The sequence below is a fragment of the Humulus lupulus genome, chromosome 3 (assembly GCF_963169125.1).
Source record: "Humulus lupulus chromosome 3, drHumLupu1.1, whole genome shotgun sequence".
In the NCBI taxonomy this organism is placed as follows: Eukaryota; Viridiplantae; Streptophyta; class Magnoliopsida; order Rosales; family Cannabaceae; genus Humulus; species Humulus lupulus.
In genome coordinates, this window is record NC_084795.1 from 87,676,769 (window position 1) to 87,699,115 (window position 22,347).

Here is a 22,347-nt window from a genome sequence, read left to right on the forward strand (position 1 = left end):
TTGTGAAGAAGAAGGACGGGAGTATGAGAATGTGCATTGATTACCGAGAGCTCAATAAGGTCACCATTAAGAATAAGTATCATTTGCCTAGGATTAAGGACCTTTTTGATCAGCTACAAGGGGCTTCAGTGTTCTCGAAGATTGATCTGCGATCTGGGTATCATCAGTTGAAAGTGAAAGAGGGAGACATTCCAAAAACGGCCTTCAGAACTTGCTATGGGCACTATGAATTCTTAGTGATGTCCTTTGGACTCACCAATTCCCCAACAGCCATTATGGATATGATGAATAGGTTATTTAAGGATTTCTTGGACAAGTTCGTAGTAGTGTTCATTGATGATATCCTCATCTACTCAAGGACCAAGGAGGAGCACGAAGAGCATTTGTGAATGGCTCTGAACAGATTACGGGAACATCGATTATACACCAAGTTCTCTAAATGCAAATTTTGGCTGGAACAGGTAACCTTCTTAGGGCACATAGTCTCTAAGGATGGGATTGCAGTAGACCCATCGAAGATCGAGGCCATTAGAGACAGGCCCCAGCCAAAGAATGCCTCAGAAGTTCAGAGTTTCTTATGGTTGGCGGGTTATTATAGGAAGTTTGTCGAAGGTTTCTCGAAGATCGCTACCCCGTTGACCAACTTAACCCAGAAACATCAGAAGTTCGCATGGACAGAAAAATGTGAAGAGAGTTTTCAGACCATGAAGGATAAGTTGATTTCCGCACCTATCCTTTGTGTTCCCACTGAGGGCGGAAAATTTGTGGTGTACTATGATGCATCAAAGAACGGCTTGGGATGCGTGTTGATGCAAGAAGGCAAAGTGGTAGCTTATGCTTCCAGACAACTCAAGGATTATGAGCAGCGGTATCCCACTCATGATCTTGAATTGGCAGCAGTAGTGTTCGCACTCAAGATATGGAGACATCACCTATACGGAGACAAGTGTGAGATATACACCGACCACAAAAGTTTGAAATACTTTTTCACACAAAAGGAACTGAACATGAGGCAGCGAAGGTGGTTCGAATTAGTAAAGGACTATGACTGCGAGATTCTATACCACCCAGGCAAGGCCAACGTAGTTGCTGATGCTTTGAGCAGGCGGGGACATGGGAGTGTCTCAGCATTACATACAATAGAGATGCCTCTTCAGAAAGAGATCATAAATGCTGGCATCAAAATTGTGATGGGAAGTTTGGTGAACCTCACATTGCAATCCTCCCTACTAGAACAAATCCGAGAAGGACAAAAATTGGATGAATCCTTGGTGAAACAAGAGGCTTTGGTACAAGAAGGTGGCAGCATCGATTTCACAATGACTAATGGTGGATTGCTAAGATACAAGGATAGGATTTGCGTGCCTGACAATGCTGAAATTAAGGAAAGTATTATGAAAGAAGCGCACACAACGCCTTATTCCTTGCACCCAGGGTCCACGAAAATGTACCAAGACCTTAAGGCATTATATTGGTGGCATGGAATGAAGAGGGACATTGCTGAGTTTGTTGCTAGATGTTTGACATGCCAGCAAGTCAAAGCGGAACACCAGAGGCCAGCAGGGTTGCTTCAACTGCTCTACATTCCTGAATGGAAATGGGAGGATATCACGATGGATTTTGTGGTAGGGTTGCCTAGAACCACCAAGCAACACAACTCAGTGTGGGTGATAGTAGATAGACTCACTAAGTCTGCCCATTTTCTGCCAGTTAAGACCACATACTCAGCGGATCAATATGTTGACTTGTATGTTAGTGAAATAGTGAGACTTCATGGGGTGCCAAAATCGATAATTTCTGATTGTGGGTCAGTTTTCACATCGAACTTTTGGAAAGGGCTACAGAGAGCTATGGGATCAAGACTAAAGTTTAGCACCGCTTTTCATCCTCAGACTGATGGCCAGTCTGAGAGGACTATACAGATATTAGAAGACATGTTGAGGTGCTGTGCTTTGGACTTTTCAGAGTCTTGGAACCGATATCTACCCTTAATGGAGTTCTCGTACAATAACAGTTACCAATCTACCATAGGGATGGCTCCCTATGAGATTCTTTATGGGCGTAAATGTAGATCTCCTTTGCACTGGGATGAAGTTGGGGAGAAGCAAATTTTAGGGCCTGAAGCAGTTAAGGAAGCCAATGAGGCGATAGAAAAGATTCTCCAAAGGATGCTTACTGCGCAAAGTAGACAAAAGAGCTACGCTGACCTCAAGAGAAGGGACATCGAGTTTTCAGTGGGCGAGTTTGTTTTCTTGAAAGTCTCACCGATGAAAGGTGTGATGCGTTTTTTAAAGAAAGGGAAGTTAAGCCCTAGATATATCGGTCCATTTGAGATATTGGACAGAGTAGGGAAAGTTGCGTACCGTTTGGCACTACCCCCAGCATTAGATGAAACGCATAACGTCTTTCACATCTCAATGTTGCGTAAGTATGTGTCAGACCCCTCTCATGTGTTGAGTTACGAGCCGTTATAGCTGAAGCAGGACCTGAGTTATGATGAACAACCTAAGTGCATTATAGAAAAGGGAATCAAGGAATTGAGATCCAAAAGGATTCCACTAGTTAAGGTCCTGTGGAAGAATAGTACGGAACGAGAAGCAACATGGGAGTTGGAGGAAGACATGAAAGCAAGATACCCTGAATTATTTGGTAAGAAAGAATTTCGGGACGAAATTCCTTTTAAGGAGGGTATAATGTAGTGCGCCAAATTTTTTTTTTTTTAGATTATTAAAATTTTATGATTTATTTTATTTAAATGTTAAGTGTGATGAATTGTTTTATTTAAATGTTTTTTATTTTATTTAGTTGTTGTTTGTTTTATTTGATTGTTTGTTATTTTATTTAATTGTTAGAATTGTTTGGTATAATCTTTTTGAAGTTAAATTTGTTAATTTTTTGTTTGGTTATTTATTTTAATATGTGAATAATTGTGTAACATGTTTATTTTACTATTAGTGTTACATTTTAAATAAGTGTGACAATTGATGTGATTATGCGAGACTTGGTTGAATGCATTAAGGTGCATGGTAGATAGTGATGCACCCTAGTGATTTAGTGTGTGCTAGTGCATGGTACACATGTGTAGATTTTATACATACTTTTTTCCTTTATTAGATTTATTTTAGTTAATTAACATGATGAGAAAAATGAAAAAAAAAAAAAGGGGAAATGAAGATGCTTGGACGTGTACCCTAAATGGGAAAGGAAGATTGAGATTTCTATTGTATTTGGGTCAATTCTAGTTATCATCTTATTTCCATAATTTTTTTAAAATAAAATAAATTAAAAAATAAGGTGATAATGTTATTTTGGGAAAGGAAGTGATCATCTTTTATTTTTCCACCTATTGTGATATAATTAAATAAATATGAATTAAGAAAATTTTTGGAAGAGAATAGGAAAGTTACATTTTTCTTTTATTGAGTCATTATGGGAAAATTAGGATAAAGAGGGAATAGGAAAAATGGAAGAGCATTATGCTCTTGGGGCTGCCAAATTATAGGGAGAGAGAGAGAGAGGGCGTGACCTAGAGAGAGAAGGAGAAGAAGAAGAAGAAAAAGGGTTCAAGCTAGGGTAAGGTTTTTGGTTGATTTTCCTTTTGATTAATCTAGTATTTTGGGTTGTCTCTAACTTTGTTCATCTTCTTCTCCATCTTGACTATTCAAAATATACAACCCCTAGGGTTTGAGCAAGGAGGTTATTGGATTCTTGATTTTCTATCAAGAAAAGGTATTGAAATCCCTCCCTAAATTTTGTGATTTTTGGTTTTGATGAATAGATTATTAGAGGGATTATGGTTAAAGGGGATTTATGTTTTGGGTAGGAAAAATGGGTACTTCGTGTTCTTGATATCTTGTTGTTAATGAGTTGTTTGATTTATATGAAGGGTATTATGGTTTGATGTATAAAAGGGTTTTGATGTTGATTTTCTATGTATAATGATTAGTGGTAATTTATGAATGCAATATGGGGATTTCGGCCTAGGCATACCTAAGGATCATCTTATATTTTGTTTGATGTTTTATGATTTTCAATATATTAGATCCATGTTTTAGGACCTATGTAATTTTGGTAAAATGATAATTGACAATCTTGATATTTGGATCCATGAAATTTTGATAGGATGCATATGATATTGTGGAAGAATAAATTATAAGATGCATGAAAATAATGATAGAAACATGTTAGGTTTAATATAAAGCATATGTGAATATGGTGTTTATGAATTAATGTATGTTATTGTAATTGTTAGTGTTTTGTTCAATTTCATGTGTAGATTCAATTGAATAGAAAAAATGGGATTTTATAAGATTGCATGTGAATATGTTAGTAATATTCTTAGAATTATGTATATAATAAGAGCATGATGAGATTTTGGACATGTATGATTTTATATGAATTTTTGGGATAAATGATGAATTTCATGAGAAATTAAGCTTGCTGATTTTTGTAAATAATTGGGTAAAAGTATGATAAAAAAATGATTTGCATGCATAAGTAATGTCCTTAATGTTATGTTAATTTTATGAAATTAAAAATGGTATTTTAAGTCACAATAAAATGATATTTTACTCAAATAAATACCTACGGAATTTTTATTGTATTTTTAGAAAAATATGAGGTTTTAAATTGAATATGGTGATTTTTAAAGATAAAAATTGTTTCTGGAATTTTTGTAAAAAAAATTTGAAGTGTTTCAATAAAATGAATTTGATGAGTATTTGAAATAAAATTAATACCCTAAATTATGGTAATATTAAAAGTGGTATTTTAATATGGTATGAATGCATATTTTGATAAGTTATGATTTTTCTTTATTTTGATTGAGAAAAATATTTAGAATCAATTTATTTGTGATTTTTAAAGAAATTAAATAATGGCTGAAAGTTTGGTTTAAAAAGTTAAAAAATGATTATTTAATTGTCACGTATGGATTTATGTTAGATAAAACTAAGTCTTAAATAATTTAAATAAAATATATTTTTCCCACATTTAAAAATATATTTTTCTCACATCATTTATGTAACACAATTAACCAATATTAAATTTGATTTTTCTAAAGAAACATATTAATCATAGGTATTTTAATTAAATTCCAAGCTTTTTCTATTTCTTTGTAATTTGAGAATAATAAATGAAATTGTCACATATTTTACTTTTTTTTTAAGCTAAATAAAATAATGTTTTGAGAAATTTAATCAACCTACACTACAAGAAAAAATGCTTTTAATAACACCAAAAATATGTTATCAAAACATACGATAACACTTTCTGATGTGTTAAGACCGACTATGTTATCGTAGGTCAGGGTACTTTACATAACACTTTATCAATGTTATACAGATGTGTTATTGTACTGTCAACGATAACACTATTTCTGTGTTATTTTAATATATAGATAAGTGTTGAATTATGTTATTTGTAGTCGATTATATAACACTTTTTTTTTGTGTTATACTACACTTTAGTATAACACTTTTTTTGTGTTATACTACACTTTAGTATAACACATTTTTTGTGTTATACTATACTTTAGTATAACACATTATTTGTGTTATACTACACTTTAGTATAACACGTGTTATATTAGCTTAAAGAAACATAATCTTTTTTTACTTGCACAAAACTAGGAAAACAAATATGAAAGTTGAAGCCAAATAAAGTAACATAAATAGATTTTTATTAATTACTCAAATGTAATTACAATATTTAGTCTACTAGTCTAGGCTTAAGAAATCATATTACAACATGGTGGGTTGAATTAAACACTGAGCGCAAAACAGAGACAATACCTGTCTTCTTTGTGAAATTCTTTTTTATGCCAAGCAATCCTTTGAGCTTCTGAAGGGCAATTGTAATGGCAGCTCCTCCCATGAACCCAACAATGGCAGCATGGGATAGAAACTCAATCAAGAATCCCAATCTGAAAAAGGATCCAGCCATTTTAGAGAAATATATAAAACATATAGAGTGCAGTTTTTTTTTAATTGTCTTAAACCATAAGCATTGTTGTATAAAACTTATTCTTAACTTCATAAAGTTTCAAACTAAAATGAGCAACTCAACTATGATTAGCTTACCATTTCAATCTCTTTGCCAAGATGTTAACACCCATGGCCATTATAGCAGCACTATTAGGATTAGGAGATAATTTCCTGACCAAAGTGCAGATGATCTCAACAACCCTGGGCAAATGATAAGAGACAAGAGCATTAACGTGGCAAGAAACAAACATAACACAGTACATAGGAAAAGAACAGTATTTACCACACTCAATGCCCATTAAAGCAAAACACACAGCCTAGCAGGTATTGCTGCAGAAGCTTTTAGTTAATTAGTATTGTCAAAACATCAGAAATCTAGATTAGTTTCAGTTAGATATCCCAGTTGCAGAAGATTCTAAGTGTTCATCAAAAATCTAGATTAGTTTCAGTTAAATAGCATGTCATCTTCCTATAATATAGCATGAATAATTTAGCAGTAATCAATATCTCTGTAGTCTCTAGAAAGCTAGATTTTCAGTTAATATGATATATAGAAGACTTACAGTTAGACCAGGTTTAGTTTCTTTGGTGACTACACCGAGTCTCATATCCAAATTCTTTTCAAGACAAGATATTTCCAAATTCTACACAAATTTTATGGAAAAGTATTAAAATAAGAACCTTAAGTGACAATTACTTCACTTTGTTGTAGTGATTATCTGCACTTCATTGTTAAATTATGTAGTTTCTTAAAAAAAATGCATATCTAGTATCACACACAGAAGCCAACATTTAATTCAAAACTCAACCTTAAATGTTACAGCATGTTACTAGAGTGCAACAGAGAGCTGTGATGAACCTGTACAGAAGCAATAATCCCTAGTTCACCAAACCGGTCTGCAGTCCCAGGTGTAAGATGACGGGCATGCTTAATCTGAAAATTAGCTCTAGTCATGCAAAAATAAGCATGGAAAGAAATATCAATATTAAAACTTTGCAATAAGAAACAGATTTTCTGTGGCACATAATAGGTACATAATAGATTCAATTGCTATTGCAAAGGTAGAAAACATAGAAACAAATGACCAAAACTTCAGACAAGAGAACTGCATGTACCATTAAACACCATTCTACATATAAAGAGCAGGTTAATTGCTAAGGAAATTGCTGATATGCAATTGCTGAACCAGCTATAACATACACAACACAAAGTTCGTACACACAAAGAAGAGCAACAACCCTTGTAGATTAGTTTCAAGCAACTTGTTGATCACAAGTCACCCTAAGATTCAATTCTATTATCTATAAAGTCAACATTTCGAATCGGAAAAAATAATAAAATGGTGTCTATAATTGTGCCAAAGAAGCAGAAAAATCTTGTATTAACTTTAGTTTGTCAAATGAGGTTCAGATCATCTTGTGTATGATTTCAGCCTCTAATAAAGTTCTTCCATTATATTATAAATCAAAGTTCATTGAAGCATAACACAACCAGAAAATCTTACGACAGTAAATTACAAATTATGAAATCTTTCAGCCTTTTGTTGTTGTTCCCATATGACAGTAAATTATGAAGCAATATAAACGCCTTAATTACAAATTAGACTACTATTCCATTACTAATGGGAATTCTCTTTGTATTTCAAACCCTTTCACCTTCAACTGAACAATAACATGCCCCAAAATATAACATAAAAAATGTCACTTTTGCCAAAAGAAAAAAAAAAGTTCAGCTATTAAAGATGAGAATCCTAAAATCTAGATTAATATGAGGAAAGCATCAAAGGATTTAAACAAAAATTGAGTCATGGCTTGATTATCACAATTTCCAAGTCCAAGAGCTAAAACTAAGAAACAAGCAAAACAAAAGCCCAAAACTGGAGGTCAGCCAAAGCTGATTAAAAATAAGCTACAATAATAACTCAATTTACTCATATGTCTGCATTTTTGCATTTTTGCAAAAGAGAAGTTCAAAGTCAGCAAAATTACTAGTGGTATCAATCTGCATTTTTGCCAAACTTTACAATATTATTCACTAATCAACTGAAGTCAAACAAGGACATACCTTCAAGTCACTGAATGTATTGAACAAGATGCACATGGCAGTGACTCAAGGAACAACTCAAAGACAGCTTTTGTTACAATGAAAAAATACTTATAAAAACAGAAGACAAGGCATCATCAAGAGAGGACCATGCAATAAAGTTTATACAGCATGCTTTCAGATCAAAAAAATACAAAGAAGAACACTTTTGAACTATCCCTAAGTAAGAAGCCCACAAGAACCAAACATAACAGAGCATATCAATTTCTGGGGTGGATGGTGTTGATACATATTGGTTTCAGTCACCAGGTTGTTCATCACATATGCAGGAGGTGGAGGCAAGTTCCTTTCTGGTAGATAAACTGGAGGATCCTAAACAATACACATAAGAAACAAAATTAATATGCCCTTACTCACACTTAACCTGCCACTTGAGCATATATTTTATATTATATACTGAACACACATTCCACAATGTGTATTTTAATTCCTTTGACATAGTAACAATTTTAATTTATAATTAATGAGATTCCATAACCTAGACAGCAAGATTTACTTAATCTACCACTTGAGCATGCTGCTTTTGAATATTTTATATTATATACTGGACACATTCCACAATGTGTAGTTTAATATGCAAGGAACATTAATCAAAACAGAACAAGAGAACCATGTTATGCACACCCCTAATTATATTAATGCACACTAATCAAGTTATAAATATTTAAATAACTCCTTACTGCCACTGGTACAAAAACAATACCACCACAACAACCATAACTGGGAACACATATAAGATCAAACAGTCATCTATACTTAAGCACCACAACTAATTAACAACTCTGTCGAGACCAACAGCTTAAAAAACTAGTTTGGTACAACTAACTTCTAGATTGAATTACTATTGGTTTGGATCAGAAGATCATATCCTACTTGCATAGAGTAAACAAAGAAGGTTCTAACTTCAAGGATTTGGAAGTCTACTAACATAAAAGAGAGCATGCTATATCCAAAATGAGCAAAAGAAGAATTTAGTTTTTATGTTTTCTTCACAATCAATGGACCATTAAGCTAATCAAACAGAGTATAATCAAATATAAGCTAATCAAACATTGGCTTGGTCATGTAAAATCCTGCTATAGAACCCGTGAAGTTCTCTTATTTTCTAAAATTAGAGCTCAATATAAGGCAAGCATCTATAATCAAATATTAAAACTAAACACAATAAATGAGGAAAAATATGGTCTAATATATGACAAGCACTTTCAACTTGCAAGCATCTTAAATCTAGTTAAAGAAAATTAAAAAATTAATTGTCCTTAAAGAAAACTATGGTCTACAATACTCACTGTTCTACCAAGAATAAATGCAGCTGTAGCACCAATTGTTGCACCAATAGAATCAACAACGAACCCCAAAGGCAACCCAAATAGATAACCTCCACCAAGCTGTAAGAGAAAATAAATAGCACAAATAAAGCATTGATAAAAATAAATAAAAAAATAATACTAACAGATACACTTTCACACTTAAACCAAATAAGTTGACTAGACAGACTTTATTCATTCAGAGTTCTATTTTTTTGGAGGGGGGAGGATCACTGAACAGACAATTACATACTTTATTAAACAGACTATAAAGGTCCAAAATAATGTCATTGTTTTAGCTCTGCAATAAGAATTAGTGACTTTAACTTACTGTAAATATTGACTTGTTCTACTTCACAATACCAAAATCCATGGAGTCACATCACTAATACCACTTCTCCTAGTTAACTAGAATGAACTATAGAGATATTAAAACCGAGCACAAGTCTATATTATTAAACCACAAGTAAAGAACAAAAAAATAAATAAAAAAGGCAAAAAAAATTATAATAATAAGTAAAAGAAACATACATGATTCTAGCATATTTTACTTGTAAACATTCAAAAAGAAGAAGACATTGTCAGGCAAATATCATAATTCAATAAAATGGCATGAAACCACCATTGTGATAGAAATAATGGCCACCCAAAGAACAGTCATGAAACAAACATAAAACACATTGATTGGAAATTCCAAATCAATCATAATTCAACAAGAAATCTTACAAAACCAAAGAAGAAACTATGAAAGTCATTAGTCAACAAAACTAGAAAAAAATAGTTGTAATAAATGACAAATCACCAAGCTCTGCAATAAGAATTAGTGACTTTAACTTACTGTAAAGTGGCCAAAATGCATAATGTGTAACAGTAGGCTTGCAAGTTTTGAAAGTGTGTATGCATATGTATAGATAATTTTTATAAGATATGAAAGTTCCTGAAATAAATTGACAGGGTCTGGATACCTGCAAGATAGAGTAAAGGAAAATTTTATCTATTTGAACAAATTTATCATAAGATACATCCAAGAATTAAGAGTTTACACTGGCAAAGAAAACATTGTCAAATAGAGCTTCTAAGCATTAACATAAGTTATTATCAAAATTATGTTTCTCAAGGGTCTGGATACCTTTAACTTCTTCAACGTGAACAAGAATTGGGTGAGCCTATAAGTAAACCAAAGGCAGAGATAGAACTCAAATACAGAGGAAGGAAGAAGATACATTCCAGAGCAAACATATATATGTATATATTATAAATAAAATATATTTTTATCCTCCATTCTTACAGTGCTTGGCCTATTTATGCAATCAAGTATCTTTTGAGATTCTGAGAATCTAAGCCATCCCATCACCAACCTATAACAAGAATGAGAGCTAAATGCATACCCTGAAACCATAAAATCACATTTAATGAGTAAAAAAAAGAAAGAAAGGAGGTGTCTCTCAATGCTCCATGACAAGGACAAATAAAGTCAATCAACTTTGCATCAAAAGTAGACAAACAGAAATGCTAGTTGATAAACAGAAAACATATCCCTTAGTATCAAGACACAAACACAAAATGAAGAAATGCAGCGGATATTTCTAGCAAAATTGGTGAAAAAGGGACCTTAAGAAATAGAAAAATTGAAGAAAATGTAACTGTGGCACATCAAAAGGGCATCCATTCCAAGATTGAATTAAATATATATTCATAAACTATAAATAGGATCATACTGTGTGAATTGTAAAACAAGGGTAAAAAAAAGTTGAAAGAATGTATAAAAGGGGTAGTTTAACTCAGCAGAATCCATACTATAAACAGCCAAGACTTCAACAAACACTTTCTTATATTTAACTTTCAGCATTCAGCATAATTTTCCATTATAAGGACATGCCTTATCATATTGATATAATGGACATTTCCATTATAAGTTATAAATGCATATAATATATGAACAATAAATCATCAAAGACAATGCTGCCCTAACCCCTAATTTGGGACAAAAAAACAAAATTAGAAATAAAACTTAAGAAAAGAAAAAAAAAGACATGGCCAAAAAGAAAGAGATCTTTGGGGCATAGAAGACAAAAAAGAGTTAGTTCATAGTTATCAATAGATTATTTAATATATAAAATAGAAAACCTAAATCATATTCTCTCATTTAATGGGGAAATATTAGTCAGTTATAAGCAGCAGGAGGGAAGTTTTAAGATATAACTTTTACTCATGGAGAATAAAAGTAATGTTTCATATATCTTTCTTAATTCAGACTGTCAATATTGTTGCAAAAATGACCTTAGGGTTCTTAATCTAGGGACATCCAGCAGGAATGATAACAGCTTCTCTTACGTGTTGCATGAAAGTCCAAGGTTCAATCTCTGGTAAAAATAGAAATGGGTTAGATTCAGTTATTTCAGATTACCACAAATGATGAAACTCACAAACTACTTACCAAACTCCTCCTTAAGCCTCATTTTGTGAGTGGTGTCAAGAAAGAAACTCTGATCAAGAATTGGATGATCAACCTAAGGCAGGCAAATTAAAAGTTTAAGAGAAATTATTTGATAGGAAAAGACGGCAACATTTTAGCTTTTACACTTACCCGCTTGTGGCAAGCAAACTCATTAGAATGCCTTTTGAGATAATCTATAAGCTTGGGAACATCTTGTCTGCGAAAAACATCCCACTGGGCACCGTCAGACACTGCTAGTGATTTCTTCCCATCATGATTGGAGCTTTAATTGTTACCCTTGAAACTTTTACTATCTTATGATGTTTCTGAGCCATGTATACTCTCACTAGAAGGTAGCAAAGTTTCAGAATCAGAATCAGATTCAACATCCCGAGCAATTTTCTATCCCATGATTCGTGAGTGGCAGCAGAGGAACACGATACCCTAGTAATTTTCCTAAAACCTGGGGTAAAACTGGGGTAAAACAAACCAAAGATACAACACCAATCACTCATATTCCTAAAACCTCATATTGGTACAGGGTATCTGATATAAAAAGGATAAGAAATAACAAATGTTGATTAGAATGAACGAGTAAAAGGTTAGAAAAAATTCAAAGCTTCACAGAAAATGTATGGATTACGTTCTTCATTAACAATATACGAGTTTTAAAAACTCTAGGTTGTCCACTAATACAAGACAAGATCTACTAAAGCGCTGGTCAAAGGCATAGATTAACATGATATTGCAAATTGGCTTGAAACAGAGGTATCACTGTGAGTACTTTGAACTAAAACTATCTAATAAAAAACATGCACACACCTAATTGTTACTTGTCTTCAACCAATACTGAAATTCCCTTGACTGAAATAAATAAGAAGCTTTATTTATAAATCAAGACTTCAAGAGATTAGTCATTTGAACCACAACAAGAGAAAAGAAATGGACATACCATGTCATAGGAATCATAATACAGTTTTAAGACAGAATCAGCCTGTACAAGTTGCTCGATGTAGCCATATGAGATTCATGTATTCTTGAAGTGGCAGAGTATGGATTATTTCAGCATAATGGGATGGAAACTATTGTTGAAACAATTGGGAAGAAAGCCAGCCCCTTAATTTCATAGTCTCATTCCATGTATTCTTATGTGTCTGGCCCTTGAAAGAACCAATGAAGTACTGCTTGATACCAATTTCTACCTGCCACATGACCCAAAAATGACAATGTCATACTATGATCTTATGCCATAAAAGCATAAGTTGAAACTACCATCCAATGCCATAAAAGCTTCAGTGGTGTGTCCAGAAGCTTCTTTTTTTAGCTTGTGGTTGTTATATGCAGCTATGCCTGCTATGGCTACATAAAAATATATTCACAATGAATATCTTTGTTACTGTAACATTCTAGCACCATTTAACTTCACTGGAGTTCCTTTTAATAAAACATATCTATATATATATATAGTCATATATTTGTCTAATGTACAGGGGCCTATTATGAACAAGATCAGACAAGGCTGGGGAAGCAAGAGAGGGAAAGATAAGGGTGAAAAAAATTTGTCAAGCCACGAAGGACCTTATTCTTCATTTCTTTAAAATAGATAAAACACTTTTGGTTGTTTCAGGGAGATAAAATATTTCAATCTCATAACATGTTATAATACATACTTTGACTCTGAATTCAATTGTACCCAGAGTTTTATTTGAATTAAATCTGCCATTATTTTTATTATTTACCAAAGATATGAGACAGGAGCTATGGAGCTATGGAGTGGAGCTATTATCAGTGGAAAAGAGAAAACATTATGAACTAGACAACCATGTATATATTAGTTTACATCCCCCTTTACCCTTTTATTTCATATCTAATTCTTTACTTCATATTTAAATTTATAATTTTGTGTTTGGTCACTTTTGAAACCACTCTAGAAATTGCAATATCAAGTGATCCACGGTTGTAAGAGCTTGGCTGAAGAAAAGAGACAAATGGGAGATATTAAAGGACAAATTTTTATGACTATAGAATGCATGCTATTACCAAAATCGTTTTCTTTTGAGCAAAGCTATGGCCCTTGCTAGTAAGAAAGATGTAGCAGCCCTTCAAAAATTATCTCTTACTGAGGTAAACCTTATAAACAATACTTTAACTTGATATTATAGTATCAAACTTTATAATTTAAGAAAAAGAATAGTATTTTTTTTTGTCATTAGGGTGAAAATTTCATGTCCCACTGTCTCTCAACTCTCTTCCACCTTTATTGATCATTATTTTCTACATTTTCTCAAGAATAAAAGTGTGTTTAAAACTAACAAAAACCATATTGATCTATTCCCTTTCCTTTTGTATTTTTTCCAACTGAGTTGTCTAGAAAAGCATATTAAAATATTAACATTCAAAACCACCATCACACACTCACACAGTTAATGCATAAAAACAAAACAAAATAACTTACATCAAACCAAGCATATCACGCTATTGCTTCATATAGCCACCTAGTATCATCCCTGTCCAAACAAAACATAAACCATCACAAAATGATTCCATCTATTTTATCAAATACAATTATGTAAAAATAGGTCCATGCTACTCCAGCTCAATTCACCAGTATAATTCTTGCTTATATCATGACAAATTATTAACAAAATAAGATGCTTTAGAAAACTGATGTAACAATTTATTTATATATATATAAAACTGAAATTATAAGCGTAGAAGAACAGAGGGTTGTTAAGGCTTTGGGGTGCTGAAGAGGGAAAGGGGAAAATCAAAAATAGGGTTTTATGAAACAATACCAAAAACACACACTGTTAGAATCAAGAACATACTCTGTAGACGATTGGAAACGCCGAAGACAAATCCAAACAATTGGAAACGCCGAAGACAAAGTTGTACTTAGAGCAATGGACTGACTTCAGAGACACCGTAGGCGAAGATGAATGGAGGAGTCGAACAATGAATAACTTTTGGCGAAGAGTGCGAATGAACACAGAAGTCGATCCCAGTAGTTATAGGCGAATGAACGGAGAAGTCGATCCCAGAGAGATAGAGAAAGACGAGAGAGAGAGAGAGAGATTGACAGAGAGATAGAGAAAGACGAGAGAGAGAGATTGACAGACAGATCGAGAAAGACGAGAGAGAGAGATTGACAGAGAGATCGAGAAAGACGAGAGAGAGATTTGAGGAGACTTGTGCTGAGATTTGAGGGATGGAGGAGATTTGAGCTAAGATTTGAAGAAGGGATGGATGAAACCGAAGCTCGATAGGAGTTCGGGGACTTACTGTGCTTAGCCAAAGAAGAAAATGGTGAGTCCGAAATTGGAAGGATTTTTTCTGAAAAAAACGTATAAGTGGCGGGCTCCCAAAATATTACCGCCTTTTTCATTTGCCACATGTATAACATTTTCCATAATACTTTTTCATTACTATTATATTCATGTGTTATGGAAATGGGTATTTGGTGTAGTGCTAGAAATTTTAAGAAAAATAAAGCATGTTATAAGTCTATTAATTTTAAAACGATAAAAGTAAGATATGTAGAATTATCGTTTTTAAAATGATACAATTATGCAATGTTCCCGCGTATGCATGTTACATGCAAATCCACTTTTACGTCCAAAATTATGTCTATTATTCAACCATGTGGTTTTTATAGAAAGATCCTGCATGTAAAATAGATAAAATGAGCATTATTCTTTTATGGCTTTATATGTAGTTAAGAATAATTGCATGTTGTGTGTAACTCTTATTATGTGTGCATGGCCCATGCACACATGAGTTGTATGGAAGGGCAAAATAGTAATTTTATGAACCTAAGAAATGTTGTTTTGGTTATGGTATAGGCTCGTTGAGAGGTTGTGAAATTTCTTAGCTCAAACCTGAGGTAAGGAAGTTAGATAGATTTTATGATTTAATGCTATGAATGGTAAGACTGTTGTATGAATGAATCGTTATGAATTATGAATGTCATAATGTGATGATATATGGCTTGTATGAATATGATATGTTTATGAATGGATGTTAGCATGATGAACGCGACACATCAAATGAGTTACTAAGGATATAAAGACGTAACTCCTATGTTTATTAATGGATGTTAGCGTAATGAACGCGACACATCAAATGGGTTGCTAAGGATATAAAGACGTAACCCGAGTTGCTAAGGATATAAAGACGTAACTCCTAGGGCGGACGCGCCGAGGTTATTCAAGGACCAGAGACTCTTGTTTACCTCATAGGGTGACATGGACAAGTTAGCGGGCCATGTTCATCATGAATGCTGTATGAATGTGATATGATGTTATGTTACGATAATGTTATGATATGCTATGATGTTATGTTACGATAGTGTTATGATATGCTATGATGTCATGTTACGATAATGTTATGATATGCTATGATGTTATGTTACGATAATGTTATGATATGCTATGATGTCATGATGTTTAAGATGAATGATAGTGTTTGTATTTGTTGTATCCTTACTTGCTTATTGTTTGTACTTCCTTACTGGGCTTTTAGGTCACCCCCTTACTTTCCCTCCCAGGTAGCAAATAGGATTTCTCTGTGGCACGCGTGGTGACATGAGGAGTTCTATCGTCGTAGGGTGTATGGCGTGGGGTATCCTATGGACGGAATAAACGATCACTTTAGGACGCCATTTTAATTTTGTTATGTTTTAAGAGACTTTCTAAATTATCAGTGGGACTTAATTATTTAATATTGTTTCTTTTGAACTTTGCATAAAAACTCATATTTTCTTTTTAAACTGATGGGCCCAACTTGCATTGTTTTAAGCAAGTCCCCACTGGGATGTAATGACCCAACTATTTCTAAGACTTTGGACCATTAGATCTACTATACATAACTACTATTTTGGGAAAGATACATAAGAAATAATATAACTAACTTTATTAAATCTTGAAATATTGTATCAAATACATAATAATAGAAAATATGGCAGGGGTACCCATTGTTTAAAACATAAAACATCATTTTAAACTAAAGAAAATTGTTTACAAAACTAAATGCCGAAAAAACATGATTTAAAAGACTAAAAAAAATAAATAACTTCATCCTCGATCGACACGCAGTCCACACATTCCATCCATCCTCAACACACAAGCCAAGCTACCAAGAATCCTTCCGCCTTCCATATTCATTTTCCTGCATCACACTAAAAATAAAGGAATGAGCCTAATGCCCAGCAAGGAAAACCTACTAAAAACATACATCAAATATCATAAGCATAAAACTACATCATATAATATAAAACATAATACTATCTAAAACATACATAATAAATCATAAGCATACACTAAAAACATATGACTATAAAAATGTATATCATATAGGACTACAATATTAATGGTCATTAACTCATTAACATGGCATGTGATAAACCATCTAGGTCCCCTGTCTAATATATGAGGTAGGTTAGATCACATGGTAGTATATGATAACCCATCTAGGTCCCCTGTCTAATATCTGAGGTAGGGTAAACCATAACTCTAAACCATGAAATGATAAAATAATCTTGAGGCTTGCTATCTAAGCAAGTCATATGCCCAAGCGACTAAAAACATAATCTTGGGGCTTGTTATCTAAACAAATCATATGCCCAAGGACTACAAAACATATTATACATATACTTATTATAGCATAAACATATCATAACATAAACATAGCATAACATATCATACAAACATACAAGATCTATCCTATTTTCCTTACCAAAATATTGGGATGATGAGAACAAAGTCGGGATTTTGGAACACTCCTAAAAACCATTAATAAAGAGGTGAGTTTTCTAAAAGAAAGAGATGAAGAGGAATGAACTAAACCATCGAGAAGATACTTACCAATAAGAAATCTCAAGTTCGAAGAACTTAGATGCCTAACCAAGAATAGAGAAGATTGGGTTAGGAATTGAGTAGAGAAAAACTATAACAACTAACAATACAGAAAAAGAACTAAGAATAGGAATACCTTTGAAATTGCTATGACCGAACTACACCTCGAAACCAAAATACACTCTATGAACCTTACTTCCCAAGTGTCTAATAAGCTTAGAATGACAAAGCTTATAACCCCAACCCAAATGTTTATCACTCTATAGTCTCACTAGCACCTAGAAGGCTCTGATCAATGCTTGAAGAATGAATGAAAAAGCTTGGTGCTAAGTCCTATTTATAGAGTTCTAGGAATAAAAATCTTCTAATTATAATCCAAATTTAAATTTAAATTTAAAATAGAATCCTAACTTCTAACTTTCTAAATCTCGTAACTCTAAACTATCCTACAGTAAAATTAACATATCTGGAGCTATAGAACTCCGATTTAGAATATCTTTATACCGTTAGAAAGCTAATTAAATTATCTACAACTTTTTAGAAATACTATTTTTCAAAATTCATAATATAACTGGGTCAAAAATAGGTCGGAAGTTACAATACCCTAAAGTTACGAAAAATCTATTTAATTATCTAAATCACAATTAAATAAAATATCTAAATCACAAATAAATAAAATTGTGACAAATGTCATGCTCCTAACAAATTCTAGTGAAGACTAAGTCTTATATTTCCCTTATTTTATCATTAAAATAATAATTCCTTAATAATCATACATATGACAAGTGTCATATTCCTATTGGCTCTATCTAAACCTTAGGAATAATCCATGCTCATGACAAATGTCATATTCTTATTAGCTCTATCTAAACCTTAGGTTATAATAATTATCATATTAATAACCAACAATATTAATCAAACCTTATGTTATAATTAATATTCTTAAACTATAGGTTAAACTTATAAAATCCATAACTATTGCTAGGAGTTTCCAACTAAATCCCGGTTTGAACCAAAATCCACAGTAATGAACATACTATAACTAATACTAGCTATTACTACTACTACTACTACTACTACTATCTAACTAGCTAAGTAAATTCTGAGACTCTACATGGGACCTTTATAAAAAGTGGTTTTTCTTTATGGACCAACGATATGTGAATGTTTTAATAAGTACTAGTCTAGGGCGTTCTTTACAGAATCATATCGATCTCATATTTTAGAACTAGTGAGAACCTAGCGGATCTGTTCACAAAACCTCTTACAAGAGATTTGGTTAGTTTTACATCTAGAGGGATGAGACTGAAAATCCTAGAAATATAGATTCACCAATGATGGCAACCCAACTCAAAGCCCGTCAACATCGAGTGTAGAGTTCAATGGGTAAGAACAAGTCATTGATAAGTGGATAGTTTCAACACTAACATATTGTTGAGTCTGATCTAGAGATGGTTAGTGCTGGTTGCTACCGGACATGAGGGTTAAGCTTAAGGCTTTAAATGAAGTTCAGTTGTGTGCAACAAGCATCTCTAAAGGTTGTAAAGATGTTGTAAGAACTTCACCTATGTGAACTTAGAGGTGGTGTTGCTTCTCATGAGAGTTAGAGTTTTTATCCGGAAAGTTCATGAATGGATGAGCACAAGGCCATTAAAAGTGTTTAGCGTGCAAAGTGGGAAAAAGAATGGTCAAGTGGAGGTGTGTGAAGTATTACAAGGTTTTATCACTAGGAATATTTGGTTTTAAGCTTATAAGAAATCAATGATTTTGATAAAGTTTTGTAATGTTTTCACTGAAGTAAAGTTTGAATCGAAAGATACTTTACTTATGCACCAACATTGTTGAGTTAGAGATTGAGGTTTGTATTTAACCAATTAGGGGAATGTTAGGATTGGCTAAACACAAAGCCTAAATGAGATTACACAAGGTGGTGTAAAATGCTTAACGATTTCACATAATGGAGGTGTGGAATTTGAGTTTTAGTTGTAGGCATTAAAAAAAATTTCTTTTGGGGTCTAAAGTGATACAATAAGGTATGTAAGCATGTCCAAAAAAATTGGGAGCAATTGGAGCTATCTAAGGTCAATTTTGAGCAACTTGACCAGAGGTTAAGTGATATGTCGTGTGTCACTAGGAGACATGTCGCCTATCCTATGTATAAAACACACGTAAAGCAACATGAAATCACACTTCTTGTTAGAGTTAATGATGATGTGGAAAGAAAGCAACATGTGGAAAATATATTTTTTTCTCCAAATTTAAAACCTAAAAGCTCTAATCCTATTTGTTAGAGTTAATAATGATGTTTACACTATAAAAGGGATCAATTAGAGTTGAGAAGTTTTTTATCACACTTCTTAATTCTTTCTCTAACCTCTCAATCACACACTTTTTTTCCATGAATTGCTTGACTTATGTGATTTTTAAGGCTTATTAAATCTCAATTCTCATTTCACTGCTATAGAGGCTTCAAGCAACTTGAGAATAACTTGGAATAGATAATTTTGACAATGATTCTCGTCATAGCAAACTTTGTTGCAAGTATTTCAATATCTCTGAGATATAAGAAGTATTGCACGTTTATTGCAATAAACATGTTTGAATAAACATGTTTATAACTTTGAAACTAAGCAAACGTGCATTGCACGTTATTTTTACTTAGTATAAATATATATATATATATGGTGTAAATATTATCACCTATAAGAAATCTTTCATTTGGGTTCACTCCTAATGGTGATTAAGTTTTTCCCCATTGATGGGTTGTCAATTAATTCAATGGTCCATATTTAAATATGTTAATTAATGATATCTTTGACTTTTTCAAATTTTGGTAATGGGCTACCTGCTGACATGGCGATCACCTTTTAATTTAATTAAATAATTAAAAAAATCATTATTTAAGATTCATTCCAAGATTATATATCTTCATTCATTCTATTCCTTGTTCATTCCATATTCTTTCCAGATTCATTCTTTATGCATTAATGACTCTTGTCTTCCCAACTACAATTAGTTGGCTAATTAATGGTATATATTTTGCAATTTATATTATATATTGTTACACCCAGATTTCGAGCTCTGAGAATTGTGATCTCGAAAGCTGGATTCGTCAGGTGTGAGCTCGAAATATTTAGAATACGTGTTCGCAGCCTAGGCACCGAGTCTTCACAATGGTGGCAACCTCGAAGATAGGTAACCTTGAAGTTCTCATAAGCTCGAAAGACTGACATCGGAAGGCGTCCGTTTTCGGGGGTGACCTCGGATCAATTGGCCCGAGCTTGGGCATGAGTGTGAGCTCGGGGAAAGGCAGCCTCGGTGATATTCACCCTTTCCGAGTTGATCCTGAGAAAACAAGGCAACTCATACTTCATTCAGAGACTTAGACGGGTATGATGCCGATCGCTGATCTCGAGTCGCTTAATAGATCACTTGAAGAGACCCAGTCCATGCATTCAAGAAATATTGTTGCTGTAACTTCCCTATAATAAAGGGATATTTATTAGTCAGTTACACGCCCCCTGGCCTTCAGGGGACGTTTCCTTGTATATAGGAGTTACAGGCGTTAAAGCCATTAAGTTTATTAATGTAAAAGATAACTTCCCAGAAACGTGTGGGAAAGTATCCTGAGACTTCCTCTATAAATAGAGAAGTAATTTTGTAATCTGGAGAGAAACTCTGGATAATTCATTCTTGAAGAATTTCCAGAAATCATCTTAAGTTCTAATAACAAAGACTCGTGGACTAGGCAGAGTTAACTGCTGAACCACGTTAAAAATCATCTTTGTGCTATTATACTTTTCTGGCCATAACTAATTATTGTTTACGTGCTCTATATTCACTGTTGACGAAAAACGGCGTCAACATATATATATATATGCAAAAATTATTCATCTTAAAAATCTTGTTTATTGAAGAAGCTCCAAATTTTTAAAAGTGTTTCAAGTAAGATTTCTAAGTTTATGTCATTTTAAAAAATCACTAGTAAAGTTTCTATTTTTTTTTTAATTCCAACTTATTTTTATTTGTCATGTAGGATTTGAAATAAAAAAAGATGACTAAATCTTTTTTCTCTTGAAAAACTTGTTTAGTAAAAACTCACAAGAACAATTTTTTTTTAAAGTGTTTGATGAAAAAGCTCTAGATTTTTCATGGTGTTATTGTAAGACTTTCAATCGTTCTTTCTTTTTACAAACAAATTATCATCTATTTCTCCAATTTCATATTTCAAAATTCACTACTAGAACTTTTTTTCTTTTAAAAAAGATTCCAACTTATTTTTATTTTTTATGTAGGATTTGAAATTAAAAAGGATGAGAATCTTATTTCTCTTGAAAAAATTGTTTAGTAAAAACTCACAAGAACAATTTCGCAAGAGTTTGATGAAAAAGCTCAAGATATTTTAAAGTGTTTCATTTAAGATTCTCAATTTTTTTTCTTTATACTTACAAACAAATTATCATATTTTTCTCCTATTTTAAAATTCAAAATTGAATGGTACGTTTTATTTTATTTTGTTCTTAGGATACTATACTTGAGTGAAAAAAAAATTTCTTTATTGCAGTTCGACTCTAATGAAGAAAGATGTCGCATAGATTCGTGGATTGCATGCTCAAATTTCAACAAGAATAGAGCAAAAAAATTTAAAGATGTTCGAGAGTTC

The 22,347-nt window shown here is 32.8% G+C and overlaps 1 long non-coding RNA gene across 1 annotated transcript; it reads right to left on the reverse strand.

The window, feature by feature from the left end:
• Positions 1-5,663: 5,663 nt before the first annotated feature.
• On the reverse strand, positions 5,664-6,651 carry LOC133821233 (uncharacterized). Its single transcript, XR_009887396.1, has 3 exons — positions 6,548-6,651; positions 6,081-6,185; positions 5,664-5,923 (listed from the first exon to the last, which is right to left on the reverse strand). It is a non-coding gene; the product is annotated as an uncharacterized LOC133821233 (long non-coding RNA).
• Between the last annotated feature and the right edge of the window lie 15,696 nt (positions 6,652-22,347).